The sequence below is a fragment of the Lepus europaeus genome, chromosome 18, assembly GCF_033115175.1.
Source record: "Lepus europaeus isolate LE1 chromosome 18, mLepTim1.pri, whole genome shotgun sequence".
NCBI classification, from domain to species: Eukaryota; Metazoa; Chordata; class Mammalia; order Lagomorpha; family Leporidae; genus Lepus; species Lepus europaeus.
Window position 1 is genome coordinate 31,142,210 of NC_084844.1, and position 10,687 is coordinate 31,152,896.

Genomic DNA, 10,687 nt, shown 5'->3' on the forward strand with positions numbered 1-10,687 from the left:
CTTGTGTATAGATTCTTGGACATATAAACACCAAGATTTTAATATTTTAACATAAAACTGACATTTGCATGGAGTCATGCAAACCATTTCTTTACATAGAATTCACTAATTTTTTTTTTCTTTGACAGACAGAGTGGACAGCGAGAGAGAGAGACAGAGAGAAAGGTCTTCCTTTTTCGTTGGTTCATCCCACAGTGGCCGCTACGGCCGGCGCACCATGCTGATCCGAAGCCAGGAGCCAGGTCTTTCCTCCTGGTTTCCCATGTGGGTGCAGGGCCCAAGCACTTGGGCCATCCTCCACTGCACTCCCGGGCTACAGCAGAGAGCTGGACAGGAAGAGGAGAGACCGGGACAGAATTCAGCACAGCGCCCCAACCGGGACTAGAACCCTGTGTGCCTGAGAATACGAAGAACTCTGAATTGTTGTGCAGAGTACTTAGGAAAAGAAGGTTTCAAAGTTGGCTACAATCAGTGGAAGTATGGCTTTTTGCATTTATGGTTGCTAACTTATAGTAGAGGGCAGTCACACAAGGTATTGGAATGTGAAGTTACGTGAGAAACTGAAACCCCTTGAGCTACAGGAGGCATAAAAGGTGAGGGAGAGGTAGGATGTGCACTTCAAAGACTGTACCCCATTTTTCAGGCTGGGCAGCCTTTCCCCAGGGGCTGATATATCATTTGGAATTTGAAGGTTATTAATCATTGTCATTCCTCTGCTCTTTTGTTTCCCTTATTTTTCTCATGCCTATTACTTTGAATAGATGGTAAGCATTTTGTAGGCAGAAATAATTCCACTGATTTTTGATCCCTAGGATAATATATGGAATGTACTCAGATGGTAACTGAATGCATAGATAATTGGTTTGTGATTGACCAAATAACACAAATCCAGAAGGCAAAACCAAACCTGACCAGAGAGAGAGCCTCATTCCATTGATTCAAACTAAATTATTCCCCCACGTCAGTGTTTTCTGGGGTCCCAGATTCCCCAGGTTCCCATTGGTCCTTCTCTGAAAGTACCACTGTCCTGTCTGTCAAAAGGTGTGGCTGCTGGCCATGTTTTAATGTTAAGGAAATGTGCAGTGAGAGCTGAGTCCAACTGAGATTAGTCAGGATTTCAGTTGAAATTTAATGACCAAAGTAGTACCCTGTCGGGGTTCAACGTTTTCCACAAATTATTCACACTGCATAACAGTTAACAATTAATGGCCACCTTGGAACTGAGGCATTCCATCAGAGTGCCACTTCCCTTGAAATTGTTCCCTATTTCACAGTCAGAGTCCTGGCCTGACTCCCTGGCTGAAATTCCTGCCTCCCTCTCCCCTCCCCCTCGATCCCTGTCGATCATGTATGCCTTTCAAACCTTCTGTTTCCCAGATAGATTTGGAAGAGGCAAAGCAGGAAGAGTCCATTTCTGGTAGCACCACCCAGTTGACTCAGGAAATTCTTTAAAAGCACCGAGACATTTGTTCACTTCGTAGGTATGGCCCAGGAGGCTGGTGTCCATCTGGCAGGGAGATAGGCATGGTGATTCCTGGAATAAATGAGACACGCTTGGTGCCTGCCTTCAAGGAGCTTCTGGCCTAATGAGGAAGACATAGTCAGAAGCTGTGGAAGGGCAACAGGTGCTGAGAAAGGGCAAATATGTTGGAGCACAAACCACGTGTGCGGAGGAGGGAACAACATGTTGGAGCTGGCGGGCAGAAAGTTGGGGAAGAAAACTTTTGCTCAAAAGCCCTCCAGCAGAACAGCCAGTCACTACAAAAGGCCAGTATTGGTGGAGCAATGGCTTGGGGAAAGACACTTCATAGATGGTTGAGAAGTAGGTAGTAAGAGCCTGGAGGATTCCCAACAGTAGGCAAGGATTTTGGATTTTACATTGAGAGCAACAGTAATCTCTGAAGGTTGGGAATGAGGAGTGATCTGAAAGATAGTCTCTCTTGCTCTCTTTTGTTATTTCTTTTTTATTTATCTGAGAGGCAGTCAGACGGACAGAAGCAGAGCTCCTATTTGGTGGTTTAAGTGCCCACAATGGTTGTGACTGGGCCAGAGCCAAAGCTGGAAACTAGGAAATCAATCCAGGTCTTCCACATAGAAGACAGGGACTCAACTACTTGAGCCATCACCACTGCTTCCTAGAGTCTGTATTGGCAGGAAGCTCAAGTCAGGAGATGGGTCTGGGAATAAGAGACAGGTACTCTGATGTGGGATATGGACATGTAACTATTGGTTTAACAGTTGGGCTAAACACCTGCCCCAGATTTACTCCTTCTTACCAATAATTGCTTGTTCTCTGTGATTCTGCAGCAGCTGCAACAGTTCCTCAATATGGTCATGGGGTACTGTAATCCTCTTGATTACCAGGCAGCATGAATAGTTTGAAGCCCAGGCTTAAGTTTAGTTCCCAAAATGTAATATCAGCTTCTGAAGCTTAACACAGCAGGTGTGTTGCTAGTGGTGGTGGAGGCATACATCCATGCATAGCCCCTCTCTTGGCTCATCCTGGTATACTACATACCCTTTAATGTGATGGCACCTGTCAGAGGAGAACTGTTTCTAGGTGGGCCACACGTGAGATGGAGAAAATAAAAGACATTAAATACACAAGTAGGTCCAATCTTTCCAGTGTGTCTTTCTCTATATTTAGCTCCAACTATAAGAAGAATTTTATTTTAGTTTAGAAGATAGAACTCTGAGACTCTTGATCTCAGAGTATAGAATCAACAAAATGAGGGGTTCAGAAAAGAATTTCTATGGCTAATCTATATATTATATATGTGCATGTGTCTATTTGTATGCACATAATAGGTGCCTTATTTCCTAAGATGGGATATCAGCACAGCAACTAGGCAGCATGCTATGTGATTGGCTTTTCAATTTCTCCATGTGTTATACCAGGTCCAGTCCTTGGCAAAGGAGTCCATAGAGGTGGAATGGCGTCTACCACTGGAGATTGAACAGTCTACGGAGGCCATGGACTATGTGCAGAAATGTTTGTAATAATGAGAATGGATTTGACCACTGCCATATGGAAGAAAAGGTATACTTTAAGAGCTTATAGCAAACTGCTGGTCAGCCCACAGGATGTGTTGTACACCAACTCCACATTGAGTTTTAGCATGGCCTCTCTGCCTCTCCTGCGATGCAGTGTGGCCTTGGGATTAAATTCTGTCCAGTATCAATCATATGAGCATAAAACATATGTGCCACTTACAGCTCAAGATCTTCAAGGGAAAAGATAGGAACTTGCCTGGTCCTTGTGCCCTCTACTGTCCAAGAAACAAGAACTGAAATAATCGCCTCTGATTCAAACATGAAAGTCCAAGATTGAGGGTGTTGAAACAGCCCTGCTACTCCTTGACTATTACAGGTCACCTGTTGCAGTAAGTGTTGAGAGAAACAGACTTCTTTCTTATTTAAGTCACAACATTTAAAAATATATAGTAGATTTGCCTACACCAACTAACAAAGAGCTCAAAGGAAAAAGTCCCTCTGGACCAGAAGCACAAATGGCTCCTGATTTCTGGACCTCAGACCTTCTGGTCTGTGCCTCGTATTTAGGTCAGCAAATCTCTCCTTTGCTCTGGGTTCATTTAATAAGAGGTCAATAAATGTCAAGTATCATTAGCTGCTACTCCCCAGTTAGACGCAGCTGCTTCCCTTTCTCCTACCTCCCTGCCTTGTCTCAGGCTATTCCTTTTGCCTGTAAGGGAAATTGTACCCCAACTTTGATCAAATTTCTGTCACTATCGATCTATTCTAAGAAAGTAATTGGATTCTAAAATACCTAATTTATGATATTGCTAAGTAAATGAAATTTGCAGCTGCAGATTGGGACAATTTCTACATCTATATATTGCCTTAGATTGGCTTGCTATACTCATCTAGGTTCTTCAGAGAAACAAAATCCACAGGAAATAAGTTTGTGTGTGTGTGTGTGTGTGTGTAAAATTAGCAATTGGCCCACGAGATTATGAAGTCTGCAAAGTCCCAAGAGCTGCATCCAGCAAGCTGGGGATTCAGAGTCCATGATGCAGTTTCCACCCACAAGCCAGCAGAAGAGGTGATGTTAGAGTTCAAGTCTGAAGTCCAGAAAAGACCAATGCCTCAGCTCAAAGAAGCCAGGCAAGAGGAGTTACTCTAGAGAGGGTCTGTATTTTTTTTTTCTAGTCAAGCTTTCAATTGAATGAATAAGGGCTTCCCATAGGAGGGAGGACAAGGTGCTTTAGAGTCTAATTCAAATGCAAATATCCTAAAACACCCTCATGGACACACTCAGAAAGACATAATATCTGGGCGAACCAAGTTGACATATACAATTCACCATTGTGGCATGGAAAGCAACTGATTTAGGCTGGTGTCACAGGTGGTGAAAAATTCACCACATTAGTCACACAGAGTGAGCAACATTTATTGAACACATTGCAAGAGAGCCATGGACAGGCAGGGCAGCTACAAGCTATTGCTGCTTTGTGCTGCAAGGGAGCAGCAGGCAGGCAAGACAGAATAGAAGCTTACTAGTGCTGTAACGTGGATGGCAATTAAAGAAGCATACTTGTAGTTACAGTACCTTTTTATTTAGATTGAGTTTCTCCCATGATCTAACAAGTATTCCCAGGTAGGTTTGCACATTTCTGGGTGGAACTGGGGAAGATGGCACTGTCTTTAGCTCTGTGATTTTCCCAGTGCATGGGGCAACCCTCCACATTCCTTGCTGAGGGATCCATACATCTTTAGCATTTGGGGTGAAGGTCTCATTTTCCACAACTGTTTCATGACAGTAGGGGTATCAGACTGGCTCTGCCTAAGATTGTCAGGTTACCAGAGTTTCAGGGTATCCTGAGGTCCTGGCTGCAGGTATGCGGCAGATGATGGAGCCTCAGAGAAAAGTGGGTGATTAGTTCCAGAAATGTCTGCCTACATCATGCAGGGAATATAGGTAGTCTTGTTAGGAAGAAGTTAGATATGAGCTTGTGTGTGTGTAACAGGCCTAAAGTGAAGACTATGTGCAGCATATGCATCTGCATCTCAAAGTCATCCTGACAATGTTTCAGGGGCAGCCTGGTATTCGCATCCTGCCCTGCCCCCTTCTACCTGATAACCTGCCAGGTGGAGGTCCCCGCCCCTTCTGCCTGACAAATCTTCCACAATCTCCCAGGTGCAGCTCAGTATCTGCATCTCAAACACCCTGCTCCAGATCCCGATTCTCTAGGGGGGTCCTGCTCACCCTTCCTCTGAACCCAGGATGGCGCCAGCTAGCCTTCCTCCTGTCTGATACCTTTAGGGAAAACTCAGATAGGATCTTCTTAATATTTACATCCATAAAATCCTTTGTTTCAGGAGGAAATGTGTGAAGACAGAGACCCAGCTCTTTAAAAACCCCCGGCCTCAACCTGACGGTGCGCTTAGCCCTCTGCCTCTCTGCTGAGTTGCCCACCTGCCTGGCCAGGTGTAATCTCTCCACTCTACTGTGTAACCTTGCTCCTTCCCCCTGTCTGAGCGACTGCACTCTCTCAGGTCCTGTCTGGACAGGTGCCCATCCGTTCTTGTGGATGTCCCTACCCTAATAAACTTTGCTACTTTTTTACTTTCCACTACTCTGTCTCACGCCTGAATTCTTTCTTGCGCGAAGAACCCTGCCATTCTCCGGTAACAGTCTCATCTGGAGGAATTCATTGTTGAAGGATTGATAAGTTTATTGCATTACCATTTAGAAAAGGATTTGCTGTAGTTTAGAGGGCAGAAGCTAAATTAGGTTGTTCAAAAGAGGAGGTACAAGAGTTAGAATGAGGAGGAAACACATTAGAGGAATCACTAGGAGAGAAGACAGAAGCCACGTTCTCTAGCTGAAGAGTTGAAAACCCAAGCCTAGAGTCTCTAATGTCCTTCTAATCTCAGCCAGCCTAATCCCAGACAATGTTCAACTTCTGTAAGCCTTCTACAACATTCTTATATTCTCCCAGTGATTTTTCCTTTCCACTGTAATTCAGTCATTCTACTTTAGTACAAAACATTCATATATAATACCCTTTCTTTATCCAAATAAAATTCTGTTTCCTTCTTGATCTTCACCAAGAACACATCTTCATGCTTATAGTTTCCTTTTTATTTGTCTGTCTCCTATCCACTGGTTTCTTTCATTTATATTTTGAAATGACCCTTAAACATGTCTCTCCCTTCTGACTTGGGGTCCCTCTCTAGAGGGTGTGGTTCTAGTAGAGTCTTTAGTGACAGTTACTACCAGGCACTCACACTTAAGAGCACTTCCTTTATAACCTCTTGGGCGATTCTAATTTTGTTTAGGGTTGACACTACTGACTCCATCTTGATTTTTATTCTCTCCTTGTGACCAAGACCCTTTTCTGAAAACATTGCTAATCTGTCATCCTGGAGCTAGGCTCTGTTTGTCCCTCACTGCCAGACTGAATTTGACCTGGTTGTTGATCTGGTCCCAGGTTGAAAGAGGAGTACTTGATGACCAAGAGTCAGTGTCAAGACCCTTTCCACCACATTCTTGCAACAGAGTTACTAGAAGGAGTGATTCTTAGGCTAACTTTACCAGGAGTCCATTGCTAAACTTATTTTCATCTGTTCTGTAGGTATGAGTTACCAGCACAAGGTGCCAGTGCAGCATTATCCTGCTGGAAAAGGCACTTCTCTGGAATTCTGACTGGCGATAGGCACACAGCGCAGAAAGGAAATGTATAACAAAGCTACCAAGAACATCAACGTTTGCAAGTCTAAAATCAGTAAACAGTTGTACTCTATAAGCAGGTGTATTGGGACCGACGCTGTGGCGCACTAGGCAAAGCCTCTGCCTGCGGTGCCAGCATCCAGCTGCTCCTCTTCAGATCCAGCTCTTTGCTTATGGCCTGGGAAAGCAGTGGGAGATGGCTCAAGTGCTTGGGTCCTTGCACCCGCGTGGGAGAAACAGAAGTTTCTGGCTTCCAATTAGCCATTGTGGCCATCTGGGGAGTGAATCAGCAGATGAAAGACCTTTCTCTGTCTCTACCTCTCTGTGTTTGTGACTCTACCTCTCAAATAAATAAATAAATAAACTTTAAAAAAAAAAAAGCAGGTGTATTGGAGTTTGTTGATTGGCTATTTTCATCAAGTACAGTAACAAAAGTTACTTTACCATGTAATAACCTCAGATTTGGAAAACTCTCAAAGTTAAAAGCCAATCCAAGAAAGATTTAGATGTTTTCTCAGAAAAGTTTTTTTTTTTTTTAAGAGGAATCATGTAATGGAGGTAAAGGTAAACACTTCCATCTTTGTTTACAAAATTATACTTTATGAAAGCACTGTAAACCATAGAAATTTTAGGAATTTCTTTTTCTGACCTGAAGATGAAATATTTAAATACAGAACTAACAATATTTTAAATAAAAGACGTAGAAATCCACAACTTCCATCAATGCATTCAGTTTCAGGTAATTAATTCTTGTTCAATCTCAATGAACAGTTTTGTGGATTTCCCAGCTTGTTTTTTCCGTAGATTTCTGGAAATTATTATCAGGGACACTGATCTTAAGGCTGTCAGAAATCTGAATGCAAGAACATCTGGTAGTCTTCGCCATGCGTCGACTGCAGAGGTCTTCGGAGAAGACTCGGAACTGTGGGTGGCAAAAGACGCAAAACAGCCATAGTTAACAGTACGGAATCAGCTGTGGACAACGAGCGCCCCTTGTTTATTGCATACACAGTTAAAAAGCGCTCCTAGGATTTTTACTAAGCTTCTGTCCCTTTTTGGCCTCTGGGTCTGTGATAGGGAGGGCAGCCTAAAGGATTTTGGAATGGCACCTGGGGGCGGTTTGGCAGGACAAGAAAAGGTATGAGTAAAGACATCCTCCTGGGGTGCACTTTAAGTAGAGCGGAGGTGAAGAGCCAGGCTCGGCTGGCCACCTGTGCTGCTGAGGAGGACCAAGCACTGAAGGGGTGGGGGTGGGGGGTCCAGGGAAAGTAGTAAGGGCAGAGCCAACACTGCAGAGAACGCAAGAGGCTTTTTTGCAAGCAGTCAGAACTTAACAAAGACAGCAGAGAACACAGGAGATAACCTGAAATATTGTGAGGGAGCAGATCAAGCGAACAGTATGGCAACGAAGAATCCTGTTAAAGGGCCAGGCCTCCCATTCTGGACGTTTTTATATTTGGGCCAGAGAACATTACAAAGGAAAGCGAGATGCTCTTCACGGGGCTGGGGTTCCGACTGATCCCAGGTCTTTAGGACGCATAAGGCAGCTGTCCTGTTCTTTGAAACAGCACAAATCAGAGCTTCCCAGGGCACAGCCTTTCCTGGGGTCGTCCCTGGAAGGGAGAGGCGCAATTTCAACAGGTTCCCGCTTCAACGGGGCGTCCCGTCCATGGAAGGGTGCATGCAGCATTTCTTGGGCTAAGAGAACGCCCAGTGCTTCTTCCTGAAGAGGGAAGGTCTCTGGACCTGGGTAGCCAACCTGAGATGGTGTAACTAGGTAGGTAGCTAAGGTTCAGGTGAGCTCTCTGGAACGCTCCTACCCCTGCAATCTAACCCTGTCTCTTTAAGGGTTTGCTATGCCCACCTTCCCAGGTTCCACCTGTTCCCCTCCAGGACCAGGGCGCATGCTCAGATCCCACTCCACCCGAATCTGTGATTGGAGAACCGGCCCCCTTCCTTATAAAAAGAGGCGGAAGCCAGGAGGAAGCTCTCTTTTTCACCCCAGAATGAGCTCAGAAGGACCTCTCCCGTACTCGCTTAAAGGTAAGGTTTTCGGTTTTTCTTTATTTCTTTGGCTTTATCATTTTCATTCTTTTTCTTACACGTAGGCCCACTCCTGTCAATGTTTCGCTGTGTGGGGCGGCCCACACTCTCACGTGAACGTGTGTTGACTTCCCTCACTGTTAGATGAATTCTGTTCCTATTTGCACATAGTAGTAGTCAGTGCTTAGTGTTTTTACCTCTGCGGGAGGCCACAGCCTGGGTTGGAGATTAATATATCCGTTGTCCACATCAAATCCTGGTCTAGAAGACAGGGACAAAACTCAGCTGTGAAACATCAAGTCTCTCAGCCCAGGGTCATTCCCAATGGGTTGTTAGTAAGGACAAATGGAGCCTGCTAACATGGAATGGAGAGAGTCCTCACCTCTGATCGCAACAGGCATTTTGCATCTATTAATTGCGGCCTTCCTACTTCACCAGAGAGTTGCCTTGGACAAGAAGCCTCAGTTGCCCCTGCACGGGCAAGCCACTTCCCAAGGTGCAGAGATAGAACCCAGAGAAGCATAGTCGTCCCCAAGGTGACAAGGACCGGGCATCTCTGAATAGGGGCCTCCTGATTACACCAGGGAGTGGCTCTGTCCAGGAGCAGTCAGTTGCTGGCCTGCAGGTTAGCCATTCCCCAAGGACTGCGGATAGAGGAGAAGGACAGGCTGAGAGTGACCAGGGGCCGGTAGTGGGTTTGCTCAGATGAGCTTCCGTTGTCTATTGTACCACATGTTGGGGGCTGGCTCTCTATGATCAGAGAATGTTATGGAAAGCAACTGATCGAGGCTGGTGTCACAGATGGAGAAAGCATTCCCCAGATCAGTCAGATCAGTGAGAAGAGTTAAACGTTTATTAAACGTGCTGCAAGAGAGCAGCTAGAAGCTGCCTACTGCTGTAACTTGGACCATAATCCAAGAAGTATTCCTGTAACTGCAGTACTTCTTTAATTAGGGTGAGTGTTTCCTGTGTTCCCACAGGTTTTCCTAGATAGGTGATTGGAAGTGCTGAGTGGAGCAGGGAGGAGGTGGGGTGAGGAGGAGCCTGCATGGCCCTCTGGAACTTTCCTATTTCCCTGGGGCAGTCCTCCTCCCATTGCAATTGCGGAGAGCCCAATGTTCTCAGAGGAGGAAGGTGCAACATTGGAAAGCTCCTACTGTATACTGGGCACTGGACTCCATGTTTTTCTTACAGTTAAGTTTTTGATGAGATAGGAAATACTATCTTCCATTTGCTTATTGTAGCAGAGAGAGGCAAAATGACAGATCCAGGCAATTTGGCCAGGAAAGTGGTGGACTGGAAACTCTGGGCTCCCGAGATCCCAGACCTCAAACCCTTTCCCCTCTTGTGGCTCTGCTCTGGAGGGTGATCAATCTTTTTTATCTGGAGCTGAATCATAAACATCATGTGATTTCCAGCCTGTATCCCTTTCTTCAGAGGGTATCTCTTGTAAAGTCCCTCTCCCCAGAGGCCTGTGTTGTAATCCTTCCTAGGATAAGTAATTTGCCCAGGACAAGCTGGCCAATTACCAGCTTGTCTAATCTAATCCAGCCCACTAGTATATCACATTGCTGCACCCAAAAGTGTGTTCCAAATATAATCACGTTTTCCAGTCTCGACTACTCTCCTGTTAGTCCACACTTCCATTATTGCCCTTTGTGGACTTCTTCTGTTAGGTAGGAAGTCAGAAGTGAGCTTATGTGTGTGTGACAAAGGCCTAAGGATTTGACATCTACAGCAGCATCTGCATCCCGATAACCTTCTAGGTACAGCTCAGTGTTTGCATTTCAAAAGTCCTGCCTAGATCCTGGTGACCTTCCAGGGGGTCCTGCCCCTTCTACCTGGCCGGACCTTCCTCTAAGGCAGGGCAACGCCAGCCAGGCTTCCCCTGTATGATAACTTCAATAGGAAAAATTCAGAAAGGAATTTTTCGTATTTACATCCAACAAG

General features: G+C 45.2%; 1 long non-coding RNA gene across 1 annotated transcript; it reads left to right on the forward strand.

The window, feature by feature from the left end:
* The first annotated feature begins 134 nt into the window (after positions 1-134).
* LOC133746738 (uncharacterized) lies at positions 135-6,968 on the forward strand. The gene is made up of 4 exons (XR_009864252.1): positions 135-593; positions 2,899-3,040; positions 3,217-3,383; positions 6,600-6,968. It is a non-coding gene; the product is annotated as an uncharacterized LOC133746738 (long non-coding RNA).
* The last annotated feature ends 3,719 nt before the right edge of the window (positions 6,969-10,687 follow it).